A 14,036-nucleotide genomic window follows, 5' to 3' on the forward strand; every position below is an offset into this window, starting at 1 on the left:
GGGCCGGGGCGCGGCGGGGTGCCCGCGGGGGAGAAGGCCGCCCCGGGCAGGGGGACGGACGCGCAGCTCCGCTCTGTCCCGGCCACCCTCCCGAGAGAGGCGGGGCCGGGGTCTGCAGCGAAGCCCGGGGGGCAGGGGGTTAAACCTGCCCCAGCCCGAATCCGGTACCAACACCCCGAGGCGGTCGGTCGGGGGTGCCCCGTGTCGGGCAGCTGGCGGGACGGCAGCGCCGGGCTGCTGCTCCTCTGGGGCTTGCAGGGTAATTTTGAAGCTGGTGCAGGAGCAGGGGGGTTTGGTTGGCGGTCTTCTGTAGTTGAGTTTGCGCGCACGTTTGTCCTTATGGAAATCACCCTTGCAAGATTGCCATTAAGGAGTCTTCAGGGCACACAACCTACTGTTAACCCCTCTGTGGAGGGTGGTACGTTAAACATCAGGCTGTTTCCCTTATGAACACTCATAAAAGTTTGGAACTCGTCTTTATATGCATCTAACTCAAAGTTATGAATGGTTTCTTGGAATCGTAGAAGCAGTAAATCGTGTTATTTCTGCTGCTGTTAAATTTGTAATTCAATACTTGTACTGAATCACAATAGCTTAATCCCGTGGAATACATTTCTGTCTCTGATATGTTTGTTTCGTCGGGTTTGTGTGTCATCTGATCATTTATTCTTATGAACACAGCATGTACAATAGTTACACTTCCATTCCCTGAATACTTACAGAATGCTTTTTTTTTTTTCTCTCCTGTCTCCTCTAAAGCTTGTTGAAGTTTTCTGCAATGTTTCTATGATTGTAAGCTATAAATTTTAGGTTAATCATCATATAGGGTACCATATCCCATCATTTGAAGTGTGATCCCTGACCATGCCACACAAACCCTCTTACGACAAATACAGCGCTTTTCCACTGAAGCTAATTACAGTATGGTTTGTGAGTTTGGTAGAGGTATGGCTTTTTTCACATAAATTGCAAGAACTTCAAGAATGCTTTTGTTGGTGCAGTATATTCCTATAACAAGAAAATATTTTGGGGATAGATGTGGCCCAAGTGAACTATTTGCAGGGAGATGATATGAATGGAAAGTAATACTGAAGCTTGCATTTATATAACCTTACTTAAACCTAAATATGTTCCATAAATTTGCATGGAAGTTGACTGCATATAAGTTTAAATTGATCTGCCTCTTTCAGAATACAGGTGAACTAAGTAAGTGCATTGGATATCAAGATGAGTGAAAATTTTGAGAGGTTTTTTCCTGGCTTTAAAACGTTGTGCAGAAAACTAAACTGCATTTTCATGACTAAATACTTCAAATACATTTGAGTGTTCTGTTTTCTTGAGTTTTTCTTTATCTTAGCATCTTTTGTGTAATTATTTTTTAAACTTAAAATTCCCTTAGAGATGAGCAATAGCTTTTTTTTTTTTTTCCTTCTGGGTGAATGGAAGAAGGATCCTTCTGTGGTTGCAAGTACCACAGTAAATATTTTACTATGTTTTAAGTGTATTATCATTTAAAATGTAGCTTTAGAGTAGTTTCACTTTAATAATTTTGTCAATTTCTATGAGGGTGTAATTCCTAATTTCCTTTCATGTAAACCTGGTTAACTTCAGTTTATGGATGTTACTCCAAGATACGGTACTCTTACAAAAGAGACTTTTTAGTCCCATTCCACCTCACAGAGTGTATTTGTGCAACATGGAGATTGTAATTTATGGGTGCCGGAAGTTTTGAGTCCAACAAATTATTGAGGAGGATGGAATGTCCTTTCGTAAGTCCATTTCAGGAAGGGAAGTTGGGGTTGTGTCACTAGGTAATGACCATGGAGTACATCATAGCTGCCAAATGCTGTTTGCCTTACTCACTTAGATCTCATAACTTTTCTTCTGAGTTCAAATCTGTCATGTGCCACTGTGCACACAGATGACATTAGGGCAATTTTGTAGTGAAACTGTTACATCCATAGAAACCTTGAGGTGTGGTTCACACATCTCAAGATCTTGTGTTATGCAGGTTTCTGCCATTAAAAGCTTCCTGCTGAAGATGTCATGCAGCCTTCAGCCTCCAGCCTCAACATAACCCCTGTTACCTTGAATATCCCCAGCTGATGAGGTTGCTATAGTGAGGTATTGAAAGAAGGCAAGTTTCCAAGTTAACCACCTCCTAATTCACTCAGTTGTCACTCTGTAAACCAAGATATTCAAGTGGACCTGGTATCAAAGCAATAGCCTTAGCAAGAGGGTGTCTGTCAGAACAGATTTAATTCTGTCTTTTTGTGGGTTTTGTACAATAATAACTATGGTAGAGTGAATTGGCTATACTTTTATGGTGTATTCTTTGTCATTCCAAAGCAAACTACAAAAAAGAGAAAACAAAACAATTTTGAGACCTGATGGACTGAACTGCTGAAATCTATTCTGATTTTCCAGTTGATCTGAATGTCTTGCATCTACTCTGGTTTCAGAATTGCTTTAACAATACAACCAACTAGTGAATTCAGACAGCTGGGTAGCATGCAATAGCTTGACATGACTTCATATGTATGAGAGCATTGGAAAAATGGCTGGGTTAGTTCTTGGAGGAGTATCTAGAATTTCTCTTCCTCTTTTAATGATGGCAGATACATCTAAGAAAGAGAGAGCAGATGGGAGGGATTAGAAATCAACAGTGTTCTATTAAGAAAGGGGTTTTTTTTATCTTCTTTGAAACATGTGAAACCTGTCATTCTGCAGCAAGGTTCTAGAGAGATGACTGTTCGTTGAATTTGATGTGGCAATTCATGTGTTTCCCTGATGGACTAATAACCCAAGATGGTATAACATGCATTTTCCTGGTCTCATTCATTATGCTTAAAGTTAAGTAAGAGATGTACTTTAGGCTAATGAAAGGATAGTGATGATTGCTGTTAATAGTTGTAAACCACGTTGTCCTGTGATAGCCTGTCGCTAAATAGCTCAATTTTTGGTAGGTACTTCATGGGATTCAGATAACTCCATGTAACTTTCATACAGTAGGTTTATCTATTCTTAAGATTTAAAGTGGTGATGTTTCATTACTGCTACAAATAGTGAAAACAAACATAAAATCTAAACAGGATAACTTTTTCTTCACTAAAATGTATATTCATGACTGTAGAATGAAAGAAAGAACTCTTGATGTAAAGGCTTCACCATAAACTCCTAAAATATTGATTCCTATTCCAAGATATTGGAATAGGCTAGCTAGCTGAGTAGCTGTCTATTTTAGGCTGGTTTCCTTGCCTCTTGTTTCCCTAAGAGCTATGCTTGGTAGTTTCTTCAACCTTAAGGGGAAATTAGAACTTAGTATTACGTTGTGGTATTTATGCCCAGAAGTGTCATTAAGGCCACAAGGTCTGGTTGTGTTGAGCAATATGCAGTGCCTCCGCTCCATCTGATCATGGCCTGCACTGTGTTGAGATGCCTGCCGTCTTTGAAAGATGTCTACCTAGTTTAAAAAATGCATTTTGATTTATGGGGTTTGAGGTCAGAAGGATTATCAACTTTTCTGATGCTGTTAACCTATGCATTAGTTTGAAACAAACTTGCAATTGCTCCATTAAATAAGAAGTGCCCTGAAATGATATGTATTTGTGTGGTTTGGTTGTTGGACCACTTATTTAATCTTTGAGCTATATCTAGTTAAAATATTGTATTTAAAATGTAGTAAATGTATGCTATACCTTCTGGAGCCCTTATACTTTGTCAGCTCTATAAATTAACTCTGACACACTGAATATTTTTCACCAGCTAACGTAGCTGTTAGTTAAGTTAAATAAAGGAGAAAAGCCCACATGCTCTCTCCAAGCATACAGCTGGACATCTCTGTTAAATTTTTCAACAAAAATGAAATTTTGATTGCTTTTTAAAGCTTCATGAATACACTAATTGGTGAATCATCTAATGTGCAGTTTAGTTTCAGGAAATATGAAATGGCTTACAAACTTCATGGTTATAAGATTATGCAGACCTGAAAATCTCAGTAAGAAAATGTGTGCAGTGGTGGTGGTTGGTATTTTTGGTTGTGAGAGAGGCTGGCTAAAACTCAATGTAGTTATGCATAGTCTGCACTAGTTTATATGGTAGAAACTCCTTTGACAAATTATCTGTAAGGAAGGAAGAATAATTTTACAGGTTTATCTGCTCTTGGGACCTTATACAGATTTTGTTAAAGAAGTTTGCTATTCTGGATCTGTAACTGGTCCTGAATGCCTGGATAATACGGTAGTTGATTTTCACCCTGTGCTTTTACATGGCCATGGTTGTTGAATTCTTCAGCCTTAATGTTGGACAGCTGCAAAACATTTAAAGCCTGTCTTTGAAGGATGGGGATAAGAAGGAGGGGGAGATGGAGGCTGCCCAGATAAGTAATACTTCTTGAGGACTCTGAAGTATTTTCTTTATGTGGCCATATATGGTGTGTTCCTGGCTAGCTGGATCCTACTTGATTATGTACTGTGTTGTCAGCTGAAGTATTTAAACCAGTAGTCCTTTCTTGTGAAAGTTTGGGTCTCTACAGTAGTTAAAGAATCAAAGGGGGCAGGAATTTGCTTTTCTTTTTGCTGCAACAGAATAAGAACAATTTCAGTGCAGTGCATAATGTCTCTTTGTAAACTCAGGGTTTTTTTAATAAATATTCTCATTGTTGAAGATGCATGGAGCATTCTTAGAATATTGTTTTATTACAATACTTATGGCGAACACCAGTCTCTTACAGGCAGAAGCTTTTACAGTGTTTGGAAGTGCTTTCTGATTGGAGTATATTTACAGAGGTGAAATTTGAAAGATTGTTTAAAAATTTAAGTACAGTAGAAGCAATTGAAAATAGTTTTTTTGCAATACTAAATCTGATAACATTTTTGTTCCTTTTTAGCAGAATGAATTCTGATAGTAATTCAACAGTCAGCCTGGCTCCCAGATGAAATCATTTGGGCCTCATTGCTCAAGGCCCAAATGTCAATCATAAGGACTAAAAATTGTGATTCTGGGATAAAAAGGTCTGGGATTTAGCACCTTTTACATATTTCTGTTAGGCTAGTAGAGACTCAAGGACTGCAGTTGAATGAATTAGGTTTGGTCAAGACTGTGACAAAAACCCATCAAGATAATCTCTTAGAATGTTTGGCCTTTAATAATAAGAACTTAGGTTGTAGTAATTGCTTATGCCACTTTGACTTAATTTTGTTCATGGCACTTGGCTAGGTAAGGATGAACGTGTTTAATAGGGCAGACCTGCAAGTACCCTGTTTCCTGAAAAGAACTTGAACACCAGACTTCCATCTCCAAGATGTCTCTAACTTCTGATACCATGAATTCTGTCTGCTTAGGTACATCTGCTTTTATATCTAACTATATACTCTGCCTCTGTACCTTAGGTTTTGGTTTTGCAGTAAGGCCTGTGCAGCAGAGTCTGATTTACTGACTGACTTGCTTATGGAAAAAGTACCCATTACTAAATTTTGTTTCTGGAGAGCTTTTACATTTGGCCTCTGTGAAGAAGGAAGTATTTTAATCATTCCACTAGTGCAATAAGAGGTCTCTTATTCTTTTGAAGTAGCATATGGATAAAGTGAATTAATTCTAGGCTGCGAATTATCTTTAATCCTCTGTGGACTGGAATCTTTGTGTGATAGATTTGGTTAAACACTTATATTGCTTAGTTGATGCTTTGTTTCCTTAGATCTTTAATTTTCACGTTTCTGTTGGGGAATGGTGAATTACGTACTTTTTTTTAAACATATGTTAAACCTCACTTGGATAGAAAGTGGAATTCAATTAAATATACAAATAGCATTTTAAAATTGGTTTGTAGTTTATTACTTCAGATGTGCTGGATGAATAGTTAAACCAGCAACTTTATCAAAACACATTTTTTATTTAAAATTTGCTCAATAAGTTAAAATTTCTATTCACTTGTGTCTTGCAGTATTTTAGATTTAGTAGGTCTCATTTCTCATTCATTGGTCTTACTGATGGCTTGGAAGAGGAAAATAACTGTGCATTTTTAAGCTGCCAAATGGTTATGGTGGTAAAATTATTAATACTTAGATTGAGAGGTCTGGCTAAGAGGTTATCTTTACTAAAAGAACATTCCTTTCAACTAAAAGCTAGCAGTCTGTGATTGTTTCCAACTCCCCACTTCTGAGCTAGCATAATACCTAGTGGGTGTGCAACTCCTATTGCCACTCCAAGAACCATCTCTCCATATTGTCATGTTATTTACTGCTTGAGTCCTCCTTAGGATTGTGGCTGTTTAGCAAGGGACTATAAGGAATCCATCCCTTCCAGGGATGGGTACCTGGCTTTGTTAATATTGAAAGGATTGTTTTTCCTCACCTTTTTCCTTTTTATGAAATACTATATAGTTTGGGTCTCTATGATCACTTGGCAGAGAACCAGGAGAGATGCTGTCAATGTTCTTTCACTGTCACTGTAGTTAATAAAGCTTCTGTCTGACGTATCCTAAATTGTACCTACGTTATTATGCACTTGGGCGTCCCCAGATTCTCTGGCACAGTTTCTCAGTTTTTTTAATTGAACCAGTTTGTTTAATCCATGATGTTCTCCTTTCTTTTCTCTTCTAGGTTAGTTGCTAATGGCTTGTTGAGGGAGACCAGCTTGCTAGGGAGACCAACTCTGAAAGTCAGCATTGGCCTAAGAGAGTGGGCTATGGTGTAGAGGGGTGATGGTGTTGTGTTGTCCCTACAGACTGCAGTGACTTGTTCTCCCTTAAGTCTCTCTCATCCAGCCACACTCTTAATGTAAGAAAAGCCTCTTGAGTCCAATGAGTAAAGTTTCTGCTGCCAAGATCTCACTGGGTATTTCTGGAAGTTCTAGCCAGTGGCTTAACTCATTTGGACCATTGACATTCTTTTAAAATTTGGCAACAGACATGATCTGCTTTTATTTTGCTCTATTTTTATTTATTTGTTTATTTATTAATAGTAAGTCAAGGCCTTAATGGAAATTGTCACAATGCTGGGTAGATTTGGATATAAATTGGATTTAAAGTTTCAGTATCAGACCAGCTTTATCTTTAAAAACGTATGTGGTTTATCTACTGAAGAAGTTCCTAATAATTATTGTCCTTAAGATCTGGACGCCTTATTTATGGAAGCAAGAAATTTGACAACAGGACCTCTGGTTCTTCTAGATGTAAGACAAATCATATGTAATAATTGAGGTTAAAATTATGAGATTAAAATTTCTCTTAATATAATCTTAGAAAATGCAAAGGTACTACGTCTGGGTTTAAGGCCCTGAACTGCGAAGTACTGACTCTAGGAGAGGATATCAGGGATGTGTTAATAAGTAGTTTGCCTGTTCTTGTATTCTTTGCTGAGCAGCATGTGTTGGCCAGACAGGTTTTTTACTAGGTCTACCTTTTGATGGTCAGGGCTATTCTTATGTTACATCCCATTACTGTATTTCAGGAGTGCATTGTCTGTCTGTTAGTATTTGCTGACATTATTAGCTTATAGCCTGGTTTGGCAATTAACAAAATTCTGTCCCATCTTGGATTATGACATTGTGATTGTTGGTTTCTTTTGATGACGTAGTTATATTGAGAAGAGAATGTTTAAAATGGACTTTTGAAGAAAATCTGCTTAATGTATTGTGCCCTGGTAAAATTGTAGAATTACTGATTTTCTAATTCCTATTCACTTACTCACTTTGAGGATAAAAATTCTTTTTTGTTCTTGTAAAGATAACTTAGCAATTAGTCCTTCAGTATGACAATTCCAGAATAACTTCTCTTATGGTCTTCTATGGTGCTTTCATATCTTAATTAAAATGTTTGCAAGTTCAGTAAATCCACATGGTAGTCTATATTATAGAGGTATCTTTATTGCCCATTGAATTGTATCCTAGCAAAATTTAGTTGATTAAATATAAGGATTATTTCAGATTGACCTGCTGATCTATTGTTTCCCTTTACTGGAACTAAAAAGAGAAAATCTAGAAATCTGGCAGAAGGTTTGATTTTTATATATATGCTGAAACAGTTGTGCTATAAGAAGTGAGAAAACTGCTTTGTCTCAAGAGCCTGGGCTGACCAGTGTCAACTCTCATGTGCAGATGATATGGTTTTGTTCTCAAATTCCTTGGGGTCTGAAGCATCTGTTAGAGGATTTAGCATTTTTGTTGGTAGAACTGTTAGTCCTTATATGCATAAGACATGGTTTTGTTCTCCTTTGGGAGTGAAGCATCTGTTAAAGGATTTTCAGTGTTTTTGTCAGAAGGAATGTAACTAAAATTCAAAACTATCAAGTAATTACACTCATCTATAGCTTAGAGTTGCTTATGGGGATGAGTGGATGACTGATGACCACTGCATTGAACAAGTTTTCTATTTTGACATTTGTCTAACAGTTGTGAACAGAATAAACGAGGTTAGGGGCCTTAAGGTCCAGACCAGTAGAGTAATTTGTGTCTGAAAAAGTAGTAGTCATCTTGTATTTTAGATTAAGGTTTGGACTTAGATTCCATATGGTGTGTGGCTTTGGAAAAAACATTTTATTCTACTGTAGACCATAGAAATGTATATAATTCAGGGAAAGCTGAGTTTTTATTGATTAAACTTATACTTGTTTCCAGGACTAGGTCTGGAAGCCAGCTTCTAGGGGCTAACTCTTAAGTGGTCTGAAAATTTGAAATCTCCCTGCTTTTGTGTGTTGTTTGGTTCGTCCCTTCCCCACATTTATTGATCAATGTTGTATTTTTTTGGTGAGTGCTGTTTGGCTTTTTTTGCAACTAGTATTGATCAGAATTTTAAGAACGGAAAAAATTAGCATAGTAATGTATCACCAGTTGTCGTTTTGAGGCTATCTATATTTAAGTGATATTTGGAAATCCTTGTTGGTAGTGAGCTCCAGAGGAACTTTACAGCTGTTTTCAGCAATATAGTTGGTTTATTTGGGTAGAAAATACTCTTCCTGAGCATCAAAGATGACAAGAGATAAGGTGAAGATTTGCAGTTATACCTATTTTGTAAATGGTTCTTAAGATATAAATGACTTTGTTCTTAGTCTGTAAGTTCTTGCTTATAGGCTCAAAGTTATGTTATAAAATCATGTTTTGTTTCTGTCATGCAAATAATTCCCTTATTTTGACTGTGTAGCAGTAGAAAAAAAGACTGCAAAAGATCTACATAGCCCATGAATTCTATCATGTTTTTTTAAACTCAGATACAAGAGATGAATCAATTTTGTACTGTGATAAGCCAATCATCTCAATACTAGTAAAGTTAACATGTCATACTAATAGTATATCTATGCATAGTTGAGGAATATGTCATCCCTCTACTTGCTTTGAAGCCTGTAGTAACTGAGAAGAATCTTGATTTGCCAGTTTCATTGACAGAGGCATGGTATAATTTCACACAAGTTTTTTAATGGGACACCTGCAATGGTGTTTTCTGTTTTCCTGAGAAATATAGAGGCACTAAGATTTTTTTTTTTCTTTTCTCATAATCCCAGAGAGCAGTGAGTAAAATAAACCTGAAAATTGTGGAGAAAAGAGAATATTGTTAAGTAAGGAGATAAAATGCCATACAGCTGTGGTTTACAATTTTGTTCATTACTATTAAATTTTATATGATTATATTCCTCCTTTTTAATATTAATGCTTTGTTTGATGAAAGTTTGATACAGCAAAGATGTGCAAAGAAATAGTTTTGCCCTTTTTGTTATGCAGTACAAATCTAGAAGGAGGCTAGTCTTATTCAGGGTCTGTTCTCAATTTTTTCCTGCAAACTCACTGCTTATATATAATTTTCTGAGTTCTCACAAATGTTGGGCTTCGTTTCTTCTGTTACTCACAGACTTGCTTTTCTTTGTACCATTAAGTTATAGTTCTAATGCCAAAAAATCTACTTTGCAATTTAATTTTGGCTAACTTGAAGAGGGTCAGTAATTATAGTTACTGTTTCCAGCAAGTTGAGTTTTTCCAGCAGTCTTTCTATGAGGAATGTTACTGTGGATTAACTGAACACAAAAATGAGTCAAAAGCTTTTTTCTGCCAAAGGCAAACATAGGAGTAGGTGCTAGTAAGGTTTTCAAAACTCTGTTACCTAGGTAATTTGTAGATTTTCTGTGAGCTGTTGCTCAAGGAAGTAAAAAACTGATTTAATTTAGTGAGAAAGTTATTGGAGTACAGCTTACTTGTAAAATAGATAGCAATTTTGTGGAAGTATTGTAATTTTCACTCTTAGAAACAAGTTGATGTTGAAGTGTTTTTAAAGCCTACTACCTCCAAGCTTCCTGCCAACAAGTGAGCTTGTCATCTCTAAAGCATGGTACCCTGTCTTTTTTCAAGTTATTCTGGGTTAGAGAGGACAGCAAGTTACCAGTTGTTGATTTACGAATATGCTGACATCACGGATGACATACCTAACAGAATTTCTTCTCTTCTGCCTTGCTAGTTTATGTACATTCCTTTAGTGTCCTGGAGGGGCTCAGGAGGCAACAGTGGCACTCTGTGGCAGCTGGATGACGTACTTTAGTCGTTCAATAGTGTGTGATAGTATCCAGCTGATGCCTCTCTTCTGAAGGATATTTTAGTTCTGTGGTTTCATTAATCACTGTATATTTTCCAAATGCTCAGTATGTGCTTTTCTTTTATAAAAACACCATAGTACCGCTATAAGGAATGCTTTAAAGGGAAACACTTTGCAAACGTAGCTGGGTTTGTAATTGGAATGGAAAAGTAGTCTTGATCTTAGCTGTCATTACTGTGCTGTCAGAAACCCTCATGGTTTGTGCATAGCAGGAGTTATGGTGGTGTTACAGATACAGCTATGTTGGCAAAAATTCTGATCTTTGATTTGGGACAGTGATGGAAGCCAAATCAGGAAAAGAATGTCAATGTACAAAGCTACCTCTCTGTTACAAAATCTTACTAGGTAGGCCTACTGATACAGTACTATTTGCAAATCCCTTAAACGTAGATGAATCCAGTGCTTCCAATCCTTGTTTTCTACTCATTTAGCTTGGCATGTGTATTTTATTTTATAATCTTTTTACTGGTTTTGGAGTTGAACCATGTATTTAGCTCTAATGGAAAGTGATTGTACTTCAACATTTGAGGCAGCATAGGTAGTTAAATGCCTCTATGCAGGAGCTGAGCCTGGGGCTCAAATAAATGCATGTAGAAAATTGCTACTCAAAAGGCTTTGCAAGCATACCTATCCTATATGTGCAGGAATTAAGTATATAGGAGTAAGATGTGTATTCATGTACTTTGGTTGTTGTATGGGAGTGCACAGAAAGAAGATAGACTTGAGCCTCCTTGGTGAGGAGCAGCAGCAAAGGAGTGTATCATGTAGTGAGGGAGGAGAAAGAGGTAAAATCAGTCTCTGTGTGCATGGAGCCTGCAGAGCTGAAGCTTGCAGCGTGTCAGTAGTAGCACAACCACTGGTGGTGGTGATACCAAGCTTGTGTGTGATCCCTGGGCTGTAATGTAGTGCCAACAGGTAGCGCTGTTAAAAGAATTACTGCTGCTTTTGCATCTTTTTCCCCTCTCATCAGGTAGAAAGGACATATGACTACAGAAATCTGTTGTGGGGGAAGTCTGTTGTAGGAACAGGTTAAAGTCCTTGAATGCGTCCAGAGGAGGGCAACAAAGCTGGTGAAAGCTTTGTCCTATGAGTAGCGGCTAAGGACTTTGGGCTTGTCTAGTTTGGAGAAAAGGAGGCTGAGGGGTGACCTCATTGCTCTCTACAGCTTCCCGAAGAGGGGAAGTGGAAAGGGAGGTGCTGAGCTCTTCTCCCTGGGATCCAGTGATAGGATGGGTGGGGATGGTTCAAAGGTGTGCCAGGGGAGGTTGAGACTGGACATTAGGAAGCATTTCTTTACTGAGAGGGTGGTCAAACACTGGAACAGGCTTCCTAGGGAGGTGGTTGATGCCCCAAGCTTGTCAGTATTTAAGAGGCATTTGGACAGTGCCCTTAATAACATGCTTTAACTTTTGGTCTGCCGTGAATTGGTCAGGCAGTTGGACTAGATTATCATTGTAGATCCCTTCCAAAATTCTAGAAAACAAACAAACTAAAAAAACCCACAACAACAACCAACGAGTATTTAGACAAAGGTATCACTTTGGACCAGGTGTAGCTATAGTCAAAGGTATTCCAATTTTAGGCTGGCTGTGTGTAGTGCTCTTCTTGTGATAACTTCAAATAGCTTTAAATTGCCCGTAGTGGAAGTTGAGCAATGGTAACAGGATGTAAAGAGTTAGTAGCCATGGCTGTTTCTGGTTTTATTTATATATGATTTGAGGTTATATAGAATATCCAGGACTGCTTGGAAGAGAGAAGGGTGAAGAAAAACCTCTCCTGGTCATTATGTTTCCTTACTGTTGAGTTGGGGGTTTTCCCCTCTTCAAACTCTTTGCGGGGTCTTATCTGGTCCTTGTGGACTTTAGCTCCTGCTTACTGTGAGACTTTTAAGCAGGAGCTTAGACCCTTCAGCTTTATCTAATGGTTTTGGGGGGTGCTCAAGCTGTGGCTAATCATCATATCAAGAAAATGTCTTAGTTTTCATCTACAAATGAAAATTTGGAATTCTCGTTCTTGTGATCACTGTGCATGTTTTCCATCAGGAACTCCTGGCCACTATGTGACAGTAGCTAGATGTGGAAACTGCCACATGTCTCTCTGTTTTCTGTAATAACTTAAGAGAATATTGTGTTCTGTCTATGTCCATGTTACTTCACTTTCTTGTTCGCTGCCTCCACTTAGTACTCCTAGGATGGAGTATACCATTGTACAAGGTTAAGTCTGTGAAGTCTTCCAGTTAGGTGTAATATCTCTGAGGCTTACAAAGGTCATTCTGATTTCCCTTTGGATAATGTTTCTGGAAAAAACAAGATGGCATAGAGTGTTAATGTTACCTGATTTCAACAAGTAAACAAATAGTTGGAATTTTTAGAGAGGAAGATAGTTATATGTTTTATTTCTGTTTGCTGGATCATTCTGCCCTGTCATTTCACTGAACCTGACATTGTCCATTACACAAATAACTCCAAGAGCATCTAGCTGTTCACCCCTCATTTTGCAAACTCTTAATGGACAATTTGAATAGTTGTGGTTCTATGTCATTGACAAAATGTCCTATTTTGTTGCGCAGCTGTAAACTTCTTAGCAAAGTGCACTGCTGAGTAAGTGAGAATGGGAGTTCACACAAGTCATTGTTCCCACTGGTGGTGTTTCTTCATCTCTTACTTCCATAGATAATAGGAAGTGTTAGAAAATTTTTAAGAGATGCTGTATTCAGTTGTTTATAACTTTGCTGAACTCTGATCTTTTGGGCTGAAGTACTTTATGCTTTTTCTTTGCCTTGAGTTTAATTTTGTTTAAAGCTTTCAGCCAAAATTCTTCATCTGTTTGAGGGAAAAAAACCAGAATAATTGTCTGTGACATTTTTTTATGGCAGTCTCTTCTTGGAGATATTGTAGTGCACCTCTGAACTGGAACATGTACTTGAAATTTGTCAGTGGGTGACCTCTGGCTGAAATGTAACATTTTAATTTTATATGAAAATCTGGCAAAATTGAGCCAATTCTCTTTTTGGAAATTTGTGATCTGAACATGGCAACATTTCCTTGTGGAATTCCCTGGAGACTGTCTGCACTCTGCGTGCTCAGCAGGATTTTTCTTTCAAGTACATCTTGGGACTGCAGTAAGCTGTGGAGAGCCTGGGAACCAGAATTGTCCCAAGTTAATTGTGGGGGGAGGTTGAGGGGGTCTTATGGCACAAAGCCAGGTGGGAAATCTCTGTGAGACAGCCCTGGCACACATCAGCTCCAGAACCATGGACTCGTTCCTCATTCTTTCCTGTCCCATCAGCTCCCCAATACCTCTAGACTCCAATCAACACCTGTACTCTTTACAGAGATGGTTTCTCCTGTGTGCAAACAGGTATGTTACTGCTGAGCGTAATGAGGATGCCACCCTTCGTACTAGTATGTAACTCTGTGTTGTAGGGACCATACTTCATCACTTTGTATGAATAGGGTATACG

The 14,036-nt window shown here is 38.1% G+C and overlaps 1 protein-coding gene across 1 annotated transcript in view; it reads left to right on the forward strand.

The window, feature by feature from the left end:
• Window positions 1-14,036, forward strand: part of SOCS5 (suppressor of cytokine signaling 5) — a 33,386-nt gene that overhangs the window by 1,032 nt on the left and 18,318 nt on the right. The window lies entirely within an intron of this gene.

This window comes from Haliaeetus leucocephalus, unplaced genomic scaffold, assembly GCF_000737465.1.
Source record: "Haliaeetus leucocephalus isolate CR32 unplaced genomic scaffold, Haliaeetus_leucocephalus-4.0 Scaffold526, whole genome shotgun sequence".
In the NCBI taxonomy this organism is placed as follows: Eukaryota; Metazoa; Chordata; class Aves; order Accipitriformes; family Accipitridae; genus Haliaeetus; species Haliaeetus leucocephalus.